Below are 13,256 nucleotides of genomic sequence, written 5' to 3' on the forward strand. Positions count from 1 at the left end.
TTACATTAAATTTTTTACCTGTAATTTTTTTTTTCTGTAATTGACAGAGATTATTATGTATTGCATCAACGAGTCTCAATTTTGAGCACCACAATTATGTTCTTTTTGGTGAGTAGAGTAGCCCTTTTTTAGCGACAATGATATCTAGTTATATTAGTTTGTAGTTGTATTGTTTATCCATTTCTAAAAAGTGAGATTTATTCATGTGATCAGACAATCGACTACTATAATACATTTTAATTTGTTCTACTTTAGATTTTTATGTAAATCATGATAGGCTACTCTCAACACTTGTTCATAGTCGGAAACACCCATTTCGATAATCGTAATTATAAATAATTTTAATGTCTTCCATTTACACACACATTTTTATTTTATTTTTTACCGTGACCACACAGTATTCTTAAAGACTTTTTAGGCCCAAAGACTAATCGTGCCGGGAGGTCATGTTAAAACGCTTCCTCTGATCTCCTTGGCAACAGGAATAGATTGAGATTTAAACTCCAATCAGTGTCAGCAGGATTAAAATCCGGGTGTGAGGGTTTCACACCTGGAGGCTCTTACCAATTCGACCACATGTGGTGGTACACACACACGTTTTTAGGGAACTATGAGTGACAAATGAGATTTTAATCACATGTATTAAATTCGTAGCCTTAAATTATAACTCAAAACTGCGCATTTATTCTCAACAGTCAGATTCATTTGTCCCTTACAATGTCTCAAAAATTGTTTAAAAAGTTACAAGTACTACAAACATGGATTTGGGTAATGTATTGGTGATAATTAACTAACTCAAAAATAAGATGCTTGCATGATGTAAAATTGTTCTCGGCTAGCCTTGTTGAAGTGCCAGCTGATGTTGAGTGCATTTTGGAAATGCCATGCCAACAATGTGACCACAACGTTGCTTGTCTCCTTTATAATAATGTCTTTTTCTATTTAAAATTTTAGGGGTTAGTTATAACGGGTCTGCTGCTTTTGTTGGCATTTAGGAACATTACAATCCACAAAAGAGTGGTGTCACATGAGTAATAAGGGATAGGAGGACTCACATTTTCTATCGCATTGGCAATGGCATACAATTAGCCCATGCCATCACATGATCAAGCAGTTTGAGCTTATGTATAAGCTAATAGTAATCTGATGTAATAAGTATACACTACTACATGTAATTCAATTACGCTTAATGTAACAGCCATAGTCATCTGCGCATGCAAGTGATTATGAGTTATGAGTTGGTGTGAAGTTTGTAGTAAAAGTTGTGTCATATATTGTACGATATCGTTAAATCATTCATATATTATGTGTCACGTAAATATAGACAACACTTAATGTGTCTAAAATATTAAGCAACTTGATTTGCATTGAGTCGGGTTAAGCAAGTCACGCCACATGGATCAAAGGGTAGAGCAAGGCGCTGCCACTCCACCTCCATTGTGCTAAGGAACAAACGCCTAGGGTGAAACCCTAGCTTACGCTTCTTTAAAAAAAACAAAGAGCCCAAAGACACTCTCATATTTCTTTTTTTGATATAAACTGATACTACAGTGAAATATATTACGATAACTTCTAGGCAAAACAAAAGTCCTGAACTTAATGTTCGACTCGTTAGAATGCAATTTTTTTTTAAAATAACGAAAAAATGTCCGATAGCCAGAGAGATCGAGGTGTCTTAAACTCTCGTGTCAAGCAAAAGTACTTCTTTGAGTAAATTCTTAACCACAACAAGTCAAAAATTAATCTGTGAAGAAAGTCATTGTTATGGTCTGGAAATGGTAAGAAAAAAGAAAAGTCGATCCTATATGAATGTTTCGTTTCAAAACCTAAAGTGTTTGCTGGAGGAAGTAGAATTGAAGTTCACGTAACAGAAAAGGATTTCTTGACGTAAAAGTAACACCCAGATCTCTCTCTCACATTCATCATGAATATAAATCTAATTGGGGTCATTGTGGCGGTTGAGATCCAAGGCTCATCTCTCTTTCTGTTCCGTGGAGCCTTTCAAACACAGACTTTGCAACCCAACAGTCTGTAAATCACTACATTTTGGCAGCAGATATTGATCCTTATTCTTCAACACCAAAATCAGGTGGATATTATAAAGAACAAAACTATAAGCCACTTTTAAAAGATTCCATGGGTTTAGTTACACGCTACTTAATCATAAATTGTTCCCTTAAGATATCATAATATCCTGTCTCCATCTTGATCTTTTTAGCTACAAATTAGCTTTGTAATTGAGTACGTGATATACAGGTTGTAAAATATATTGGTGAAATTGATCTACTAATATCATTTGTGTCGTTGCATTATTCTTTTACGTGAATTGTTTTCAGAAATTTATATATAGTTAATAGCGTATAGTGCATGTAGATCTTGTGCTTATATATATCGAAAATAATGTGGTTTAAGATGTATGTTTTCACTATCAAATTCTTAATTTTTCGGTGGTTTCTTGAGATTCATTTCATTTGGATGATTCTTTTATTGTTCATCTTGTTATTATGTCTAAAATTATCTTATTTTAAATGTATATTTCATTATAAAAATTCATAATGCAAATCTTTAAATTCTATTAATAAAAAAAAATGATATATACTATATATCAACATGCAGTAAAATTTTCTTATATGTATAGATATTTTGTATTATATAATGGCGTAGACCAAAGCAAAGAAGTACAAAAGAAAATGAAGTTGAAGACCAAGAAGGCTACGGCAAGAGAAAGATAGCATGGTATACTTGACTGTGCCAAATGGTAAGCTTTTGACCCATGACTTATCCAGGCGATGAAGAATGGAAGATTAATTCAACTATATCTTCATTTTTCCCAAACTAAGCATAAAAAATTGTTCCCCACATTTAAAATGGAGAACTTATTCGGAATACACGGTTAGTTCTTTAACAGAATACGCTAACATTAAAGGCAAAGCCAATCTGCAGCATACCTACCCAAGACACAAGTTACCTTGTTGCAAAGAAGAAAGGAATGACGAAGTGGTAGAACAAAGCTCTTATATATCCCAAAGAGCCATGCCATAGAAGAAAATTTAAGTTTTATGGTCAGGTAATTTACAAGGTGCATGGAATTTGTTAGTGTATATTGCCTGAATGCACACAAGTGACACACTAGTTGATTAGTGTGAATTTCATATTAGATCGACTTTATATTAATAACTAACAATCGTTGATTGATGTGAATTTTGTGATGAGTTCAATTTCGGTAATTTACAACCATTGATTGGTGTGAGTTTCATAATGGATGATGAATTGACATATTGTTGATCAGTATGAAGGTTGATCTATGAATTTTACGTGGGTAAGCAATTGAAAACTCTTGATTTTTCTGATCTTCATTGATAATTGTCCATCAATAACTAATAACTGTCGGTTAGTGTGAGATTCGCAATAATTTTCACATTATGAATGTAATTTCTTAATTGATATGAATTTCGTTTAACTAGTGGCTCCCGAAATTTGTAATTAATATTGGCTAGCTAGCATTAGAGGTGATGAGAATTTTGAACAAGGTACAACAATTTTGAACAAGATTGATGAAGATGGGTTAAGTAAGATCCGATTCCACCCAAATTAGCAGCAATATATATATTAGGCAGTAGGTTGTCGGCTAATTATATATAATTACGAGACTTCAAAGAAGTTGTGCATCTGTAATGGAGGGCCATAGCCTCTTAGCAAACTAAGTGCACTTGAAAACGACCGCTCCGCAGTTTGTTCATTCTTTCAAAATCAAATGTTTCAAGATGAATTATTTCACAAGGGACATTGGCTGGAAGGCAATCAGTTTCTGAATTTTACATGCCATTTCTAGTAATTTGAATTTCGAATTCAAATGATAGAAAGCTTTTAATCATGGAGGCGTCAAACTCGTTAAATTGGGAGGGACATGAGACGTCGCAGGGAATCTCGTCATCTGGGTCCATAAAAAAGAGGTGCATGAGATAGATTCAGGGACTTTTGATTTGAAATGGCAGGTAGGGTCATCAAGGTGACAATGCAAATTTGCGATGTTGCATATGCACAAGTCATTTCCGAAAGTTCTATAGTGTTCCGGAGTTAGACTAACTCATTGTTTTTCGAGAGAACGAGTAATGAAACTAGAGAGCACCGTAAAACACTCCAAGTCTTTCAGTATTCGAGTTTAAGCCAGGAGCTTTGGCTACTTTGAATTGGCAGGCCTGGCTACTATGAGAAGAGGTTGGTTGTTTTGGACAAAGCGAACATCGGAACATGCATGTTACCATGTAAGTTAAACTTATCTGTCTGCCTTCTTTAGGTGGTTGAGAGGCCGGCCGGTGAGTGTCGACCCTTGCAGGTCAAGAAGAGTATTCAGAGCCAAACAAGTTAGTAGTGTTGTTAGACTGTAGTTTGGATCATTAATTAATTGGATGAACTTCCTCATCACAAATTTCAGCTACTTGTCTTGAACCAGCAGCTCAATTAGTTGGCCGTTGTCCTGATGGGTCGATCTCAGTAGAGGGGCAGGGTGTCCGCAACTTTCTTTTCAATATTTCCGGGATCGACTGGTCTTTGCAAGTTTTTCTACCATGTTTAACGACAATCATAGTGAATGATATTCCTATCTTGGTGATTAAGGGTAGTATGTACCTTTGTTTTTAGGTTTCAAGAAGCGAGCTACAATGGTTTGTTAATAAGCTGTGGTCATTTCATTGTCGGCAATTGGGCATGTTGCCATCAAGTGGTTCATTGTAAATAAAAATTAGTATTGGGCCGGACCTGGGGGATTAGCACAATTCGACGGCCCAATAAACAATGCAACTAAACCCTAATAAAAGTAGCCAAACCCTAACCTCTCTGGTTTTCCTTGTAATGCAACTCACTGCTATATTCCTCGGAAGCAGGAGAAACCCTTCTCCCTCGCGCTATAAATAACATATACATTATATATTCGTTTCACTCTATAGAACACCCACCATGTCTTCCATAGGTATTGACAAGAAGGAGAAGAAGATGAAAAAGGCGAAAAAGGAACGCGTAGAAACTCCGATTCAGATGAGAATTGAGAAGAAGAGCAAGAAAGAGTCAAAGAAGCGAAAGGCTTTGGATATGGACGTGAATGCTGGCGACAAGGAAAACAGGAGCGAGCCCTTGAACAATGCCAAACCCAACAGCGAGTTAGAGGTACAAAAGACTAAAAAGAAATCAAAGAAGGACAAGGTGGAGCAAGAGGAGAAGAAAAAGAAAGGGGAGGAGGAGACCCTGAAAGCGATGTCGATGACCAAAAAGAAATCAAAGAAGGCCAAGGTGGAGCAAGAGGAGAAGAAAAAGAATGTGGAGGAGGAGAAACCTAATGCGGTGTCGCAGTTTCGGATTTCGCAGCCATTGAGGGCTAAGTTGAAGGAGAGGGGGTTCGAGTCCTTGTCTCCAATTCAGGCCATGACCTTCGATACCATCTTGGATGGGTTCGACTTGATGGGTCAGGCTAGCGCTGGCCAGGTACTAAATGAGTAGCTTAATATTATTTCTTTTCGATTTTTCCACATACATAAACAGATTCTACTAGGTTGATAGAGGAGACCAAGCAAGATATTTTTTTTAGCATCATACATTGGAATTCAGTAAATCTATAACTAAACTTGAATTTGATATCACACCTTTTTTCTTAGTTATCACTTTGACTACTTGAAAAAATATAACTTGTGAGAAATATTCATATATTGATAAGGAAAAGATCAATACATTATTAATGTACTGATACATCAAGTAGACTAGTTCAATACAGAGATAGACTAGCTCAGTACAATGGTAGACTAACTCCATGCATAAGTAGACTAGTCTATACATGTACTGAGCTAGTCTACCTCTGTATTGAACTAGTCTACTTGATGTATCGGTACATTAATGTCGTAGACAATCCCTATTGATAAATGAAAACTTTTGTTGAGTAGACACATATAATATACCATATCTCCGTGCTTTTGGCCTTTGTTTGAAGAATACAATTTAGAAAATTCAATGGCAGTTTTTCTGTTAATATTGGACATTATATGTACATTTTTGCAATGTTGGTTGCAGGATAAAACTCTGGCTTTTGTGTTACCCATCCTGGAGTCTCTAATAAATGGTTCTGCAGAACAATCTAAAAAGACCGGGTACAGGGCTCCAACTGTTATCGTACTTTTACCCACAAGGGACTTGGCCGTACAGGTATATATCATTTACCATCAACCTCAGTTTGTTTTGCTTTAGTATCATATCCACGCATGCGTGACAATTAATTTTGTTCATTCAGGTTCTTAAGGAATTTGGATTTTACGGCGGTTCTTTGGGAATAGTGTCATGCTGTGTATACGGAGGATCCTCCCACAAGGTTCAAACAAAGAAGTTAAAGAGAGGCCGGGTTGATATCATTGTTGGAACACCTGGCCGTGTAAAGGTAGAGATCAATCAAGTACTTTCCGGTATTTGATTTTGAGTTCTTGTAGTGTTAGCTTTGCCGAATTCCCAAGTTAAAGAAATGCGAGTTTGGTGTAGGATCAAATAGAAAAGGGCAACATAGACTTGAGCAATTTGAAGTTTCGGGTCCTTGGTGAAGCTGATGAAATGTCAAAGAAGGGATTAGTTGAACATGTTGAATTCATTCTAGGTATTCCTTAATTTGCTCAACGGGTGTTTTCATATTTTCACAAAGACTACATATCTTCTATATCTATTTCTGTTTCATGGGTTTGCAGGCAAGGAATATGATGTAACTAAAGTTCAAACGCTTCTCTTCAGTACTACCATGCCTCATTGGGTGGAAGAGGTAAGTATATGAACCCGAATTGTTCAACTTTGAACCAAAAAAGTTCTACATAGAAGTTGGGGTGACAGTTCCTTCTAAAAACCTTGAACCTTTGGCACATACCTATAAACGAATTTCATTTTTCTTTTTCAGATTGCTCCCTCCAGGTATCTTAAATCAAATTATAAAAAGGTTGATTTGGTTGGTAATGAAAAAATGAAGGCCAGTCAATCCGATGGTGGTTTCTCTGATAAAAGAAATGATAGGTTTTCCAGTCAAGGTGGGACAGGTCGTAGCAACTATGGCAACAGATGGTGAAACTTAGAGCGTTGCTCATCAAGTAACCTGTAAATGAAGGTTGCATATAAGGGTCGGAAGTGATGAAGCCGGTAAATCGACGTGAAGGGAAGAGCTTATATGATCATGAAGAAAATATTCACTAGAGGGCTTACCCTTTTTTTTTTCTTCTATTTTAGTCTATGGGATTTTCCCTTTCCCTACGCTTCTCGATCAAGTTTGTAGAAATGAAAGTTCACTTTTTTAAATTCAGTTTTCTATTTACTGGAGAAAATTAAAAGTGTAGTATTGGATCGAGGTTTTTCGTGATTCAAAATCCATAGAGTTTTTCTTATCCTGCTAGCTCCGGCACAGTCAGCACTTGTAGGGCTAAAGGAGCTACATAACTTAATGAAGAGAAGAAACATATCCAAAATTTATAAACTTGGAGTACTACGTACTGAAGCATAGCTAGCTATACTCAGAGCAGTGATGTTGCCCCATTAACATAGCTCCTTCTATATGGTCAAATTGAAGGCTTGGCACGACAGCACCAAATATCATAGCATTACCAAACATCCTATATATTATGAGCGAGAGAAAGGGTGAGATAGATTCATGCAGACCAAAATGGAGGTAGACCGTCATCAAGGCGACTTATATTGCAAATTTGCTATATTGCAACATTGCATATGCATACAAGTGTTTCAGCATTCGAGTTTACGCCATGGCTTTTGGCACTTTGGCACGCCTACCATGTGAGTTAAATTTACGTACCTGTCTGCTTTCTTTAGGCCTTTTATATTTGCAGGCCAAGAAGAGTCGATCAGAGCCATACAAGTTGATAATGTTGTTAGACTATAGTTTGGATCATTGATTGGATGAACTTCCTCACAGGGTTCAGCTACTCATCTTGAACCAGAAGCTTCTTTTTAGAAGTATATTCTTATTGGCCGCTTATCCTTCTTGGGACAAAATGGATCTTGTTAATTATGATCAACGACGATAGGGAATATTCTCTAAACAAGATATGAATCGGACGTCCGGTTGCCTCTTCATCCAAAAATTAAGCCTTTACTTTCGAGTTTCATCACACACTTATTTTGAATGATTATGGACTACTCGATTGAGTTTCTAATCGAGTTGGCTCTAGGTCGAGTGCTATTGATGACCCTGATTGAATTCCACATTTGAACAAACATACATATATAGTTTCTTTATTCTTTAATGGTTGATACTTGATCGACATTCTGAAATAAGTGTCAGATGCTTGACAAAAAAACGATGTGTTACTAATTTACCCGTTGCACATAAAGATAACGATATTTACTTGCGGTCCAATCTAACGGCTTGTTCCCAATGCCACTAAAATACTGACAGATGGTTGATGCTAGTGTTTTGGGTAAACGGTGTTAAAAAACTGTTTGCGGAGCAAGTGGACAATTTTTAAGCTGAAATTGAGTAAATGATCATTTCCCCAATATAATTGATCCACTGAATGAAACCTTTATATAATTAATGTTTTAGCATCACAGTACCTTTGGAGCTTAAAGTAGCATATAGAGGAAGCAGTTATCAGCTTAGAAGTGTAGTTTTTGAGTCTACCGTGCGATCTAGACCTGAAGTACTTTTGTTTGGCAAAGTTTCCATGGCAGATTCTTCCTCGGACTCCCTCAACTCTGCATTATAGACATAGTATTTCGCAACCAAGAGAAAGAAGAGGAAGTTGAGAAAGGTCAAGACAGCCAAAAACAGATAATAGTAGTCTAAACGAGAGATGTTTAGGCCGGTTATCCAAAATCCAATCCTTGTGTGTATGTTTCTTGGTGAAGTTGGAAACTGTTGATAGAATAAAACTACCGAGGAAACTCCCAATTCCCAACCTAGTAGTGAAATATGAAGTCCCCAAGCTTTTCATGCCTTCTGGTGCTTGATCATAGAAAAATTCAATCTTGGCTGTTTCCACAAAGGAATCAGCTATACCCATCAAAGCAAATTGAGGGAAGAGAATGAAAACTGTGAGGGGAACTGATCCTTCTTGACAAAGAGGTGGTTTTCTTGTATAACACTCAACCTCTTCCTTTCAGCCAAGCAAGACGTGATCATGATAATCGTGTGCAAAACAAGACCAATGCCTAGTCTCTGCAGCAATGTGATCCCTCTTGGGTTTTTTGTGTATCTCCGGACTATTGGAACAAAGTATCGGTCATACAGCAAAAGGCTTATGAGCATGAAGATTGTTATGAATGCTGAGACAAATGCAGGAGGGATTTCAAAACCAGGACCCATCCTTCTGTCTAGTGTTTTGCCTTGTTTGACAAAAAGAGTTTTTATTTGAGCTAACATGGTGCTTGGTACAATTCAATACAGAGAAAATTGCACCATCAGTTTATGTCTTTCTACGGTGTTGTAGGTACAAAAGAAGAATAAAAAGAAATCAAAGAAGGCCAAGGTGGAGCAAGAGGATGAGGAGAACCCGAAATGCGCAGTCGCAGTTTCGGAATTCGCAGCCTTTGAGAGATAAATTGAAGTAGAGGGGATTGAGTCCTTGTATCCAATTCTGGCCATGACCTTCGATACCATTTTGGATGGGTTTGACTTGCTGGGTCAAGCTCTCGCTGCCCTGGTACTAAAGTAACTTAACCTTCTTTCTGTTCGAGTTTTCTGAGGACTCGGTTGAGTACTCGTTTAAACTCCGAACCCAGTCTCCTAGCTCGAGGCGGAGTCGACAGTGCTCATTATGAAAGATACTCCTACTTAGAAACTTTTTTTTTCAAAATCATTCATAAGCGCTTATGAACTCGATATCACAACTTTTCCTTGGTATGAAAAATATGCGTGTACCAAATAATAGCTTCTTTTATTTTACATTACATATCATGTTGATTAGAATACAATTTAGTAATTCAACTACAGTTTTTGTGTTCATATTGTAAATTTTATATATTGTTCTTGCAATGTTACTTGCAGGGTAAAACTCTGGCTTTTGTGTCTCAGAGTCTCTAGCAAATATAAAACAACCAAAAAAGACTGGGTACAGGGTTCCAAGTGTGATCGTCCTTTTATCCACAAGGGACTTGACCATATAGGTATTTTTATTTACCACCAACCTCAATATAGTTTGCTTTAGTGGTATCATATCCAGTTATATATCCACTGTACGTATTTTTGGTTTATAGCCTGAATGTGACTTTGAAAGTGATTTTTGGTTTATTCATGTTCTTAAGGACTTTGAATTTTATGGTGGTGCTTTGGGGTTAGTGTCATGTTGTGTATACGGTAGATTTCCTACTCGGTTCAAACACACAAGTTAAAGAACGGGGTTGATGTCATTGTTGGACATTTGGACCACCTGGTCGTGTAAAGGTTGAGATCGATCGATCGAGTACTTTACAGTATTATTAAGCTCTTGTGTAAGCTTTGAGGAATTTCCATATTAAACTTTTGCGAATTTGGTGTAGGATAATGTAGAGAGGGTCAACATAGACTCGAGCACTTTGAAGTTTCGGGTCCTTGATGAAGCTGATAAAATGTTAAACGAGGGGTTTGTTAAAGATGTTGAACTCATTCTAGGTATATGTAACTAAATTTCATGATCTGTGTTCTCATATTTTCATAAAGGCTACATATCCTCTATAGCTATTTCTGTTTCATAGAATTGCAGGGAAGTTCAATGATGTCACTAAAGTACAGACACTTCTTCAGTGCAACCATACTTTCTTGGGTGGAAGAGGTATATAAGTATATGAATCCGAGTTGTTCGACTTTGAATCGAAACAAGTTCTACATAGAAATTGGTGTGCCATTTCCTTCTACCTTTTGCACAAACATTTCATATTTGGTTTTCAGATTGCTCTCTCTAGGTTTCTTAAATCAAATTATAAAAAGGTAGATCTGGTTGGCAATGAAGAACCGAAGGCTAGCAAAAACGTTAGGCATATTGCTCTTCGCTGCTCTAGATCAGAAAGAGAAAAACTAATTTCTGACATCCATTCTTTACTATAGCAGGTCGGTTTCTGTCTAGCAAATAATGCATTTTATTTTTAGTTTTGAATCATTCTCCTCAATTCCTCATGTATCCAATTTCTATGTTTCTGAGTCAAGGGAGGTCACATAATAGTTTTCACTGCGACAAAGGAAAGTGCTTCTAAACTTGCTGGTTCGTTGCTTGGAGCATAATCTTTGCATGGGGACATACAGCAGGCTCAACGTGAGGTATAGTTAAACATGATACATATTTACTTCTCTTTCGGTAAAATTTACTAAACAAGGTATTTTCAGGGTCTTAGCTTCTAGCTATTCACAGAATTAATTCCCACCTTCTTGTACGCTTTCGACTTCAGGGTGTCAAGTTCTTGACATTAGTAGCCACAAATGTTGCAGCACATGGACCGGATATCAATGATATTCAATTACTTATCCAGGTATGTGTGAGTGCAATTTAATTAGAACTCTATCTATATTTGTTCATCTCAGTTACTTTTATCGTTCATGATTCAGTATGAACCTCCACGTAATGTAGAAGACTATATCCATCGATGTGGATGCACAGGGAGAGCAGGTGAGGATCCTGGATGGTTTCTCTCTTTTGGTATTGAATGGTTGCAATGTATAATGAGATACTTAGAGGCGAGCTCTTTTTCTTTGTTTTTCCAGACAAAACTGAGGTTGATTGGGTTCAGATAATCAGATATTAATGCACCTTTTCTAATCGCATGCAGTGAAATTCCCGCTTTCGAGTCTGTTGCAGAGGAGCTTCTTAACACCTCTGGCCTATATGCAGAAAACTACTGGCAAAGGCCCTTGCTAAGACTGCTGTAAGCTTTTTTTCTTATCTATTTCTCATTACATGATGCATTTTGATCTGAAATTGCCGATCTAAAACGTGAGCTATTGTTCTACGGTGTGCAGGGCTCCACCGAGATAAAGAAGAGAGCACTTCTTACCATGTCACGGTACTGCTCGAGTGTGGAAGAGCCCTTTACACCCCGGGGGTTAGCATTAATCACTCTTAAATTTAAGTCATTTTTTTTTTTGAATAAACCTTGTTTTATTTTAAGTCTTATGCATAGTAGACATCAAAACAATTCTCATCACACCAAAAAAAAAAAAAAAAATACTGCATGAAATGATCAAGTTATATGACTCGGATCATATGGTTCCGATAATCAATCTGCTGACAGTTTGAACCGGTTCGATTTTTTTCAATATGTTTGCCTCTTGATTTCCACCAACTTTGTCTCTCATTTGTGCTTATAAACTCTTGAAGAGGTTCTTGCCTGAGGAGAAGGTTGAGTCACTGAAGGGTATGAAGTTAACAACTGATGGAAAGGGTGCAATGTTTGAAGTAGCTGCTGAGATTTGGATATTCTTGCTGGTAAAGTGTGTTTTCTTCATTTTATGGAATTGTTGTCAATCGACTTGTTTTATTTGATTATTTTCTTTTAGACATGGATCACTCATTGATTTCGTATATCTGTATATGGGTGCAGGATCGAAGAAAGTTACTAATGTGAATGTTGGAAGTATTGCCTAATCTACAAGAAAAAGGCAAGGGGAGGAAGATTTGGCCCTGGTGATGGATTCGGAAGAAGAGATGGCAGGGTTCATGATTCCTCTGGTAGAAGAAATAATAGGTTTTCCCATAAATCCGATGCGGTTTCTCTGATAGAAGAAATGATAGTTTTTCCAATCGAGCCTGGAGAGGTTGTGGCTACTACGGCAACACACGGTGAAACCTACGGCAGTACTGTAATCTGTTTGACAATGAAGAATATGCTACAGGTCTCTTTTGTTGAATTTTATTGTTCAATTTACTCGACGGGATTTTTCCCTCTGCATCTCATATTCTTTAAAACAAGTATACCTTTTCATTTACTGGAGAAAGGTATTTTGGTGCCCTTTTCGATTCAAGAATCCTAATTATATAACAACTAACAAGATCCATACAATGTACAAAAGACTACTGTATTTCTTTTCCTAGCAGCGGCACTTGTAAACTTTTAAGTACGTGACTTAATCAAGAGAGAGAAGGGTCATGGTAGAAACCAGCACTAACCAAAATCATAAACTTGACTTGCCACTCAAGTATGGCTACACTCAGAGCAGTAATTCTGAAATGGGAAGTATTGAAACAGTCGAAGGCTTGGCACCAAAAGTAGCTCGTTCTATGAGTCAAAGGCTTGGCACCATATATCATAGCATTAAGCCATTA

At 37.0% G+C, this 13,256-nt stretch overlaps 1 pseudogene; it reads left to right on the forward strand.

Moving 5' to 3' along the window:
- The first annotated feature begins 4,870 nt into the window (after window positions 1-4,870).
- Window positions 4,871-13,171, forward strand: LOC133727908 (DEAD-box ATP-dependent RNA helicase 7-like; annotated as a pseudogene).
- The last annotated feature ends 85 nt before the right edge of the window (window positions 13,172-13,256 follow it).

Source organism: Rosa rugosa, chromosome 2 (assembly GCF_958449725.1).
Source record: "Rosa rugosa chromosome 2, drRosRugo1.1, whole genome shotgun sequence".
NCBI lineage: Eukaryota > Viridiplantae > Streptophyta > Magnoliopsida > Rosales > Rosaceae > Rosa > Rosa rugosa.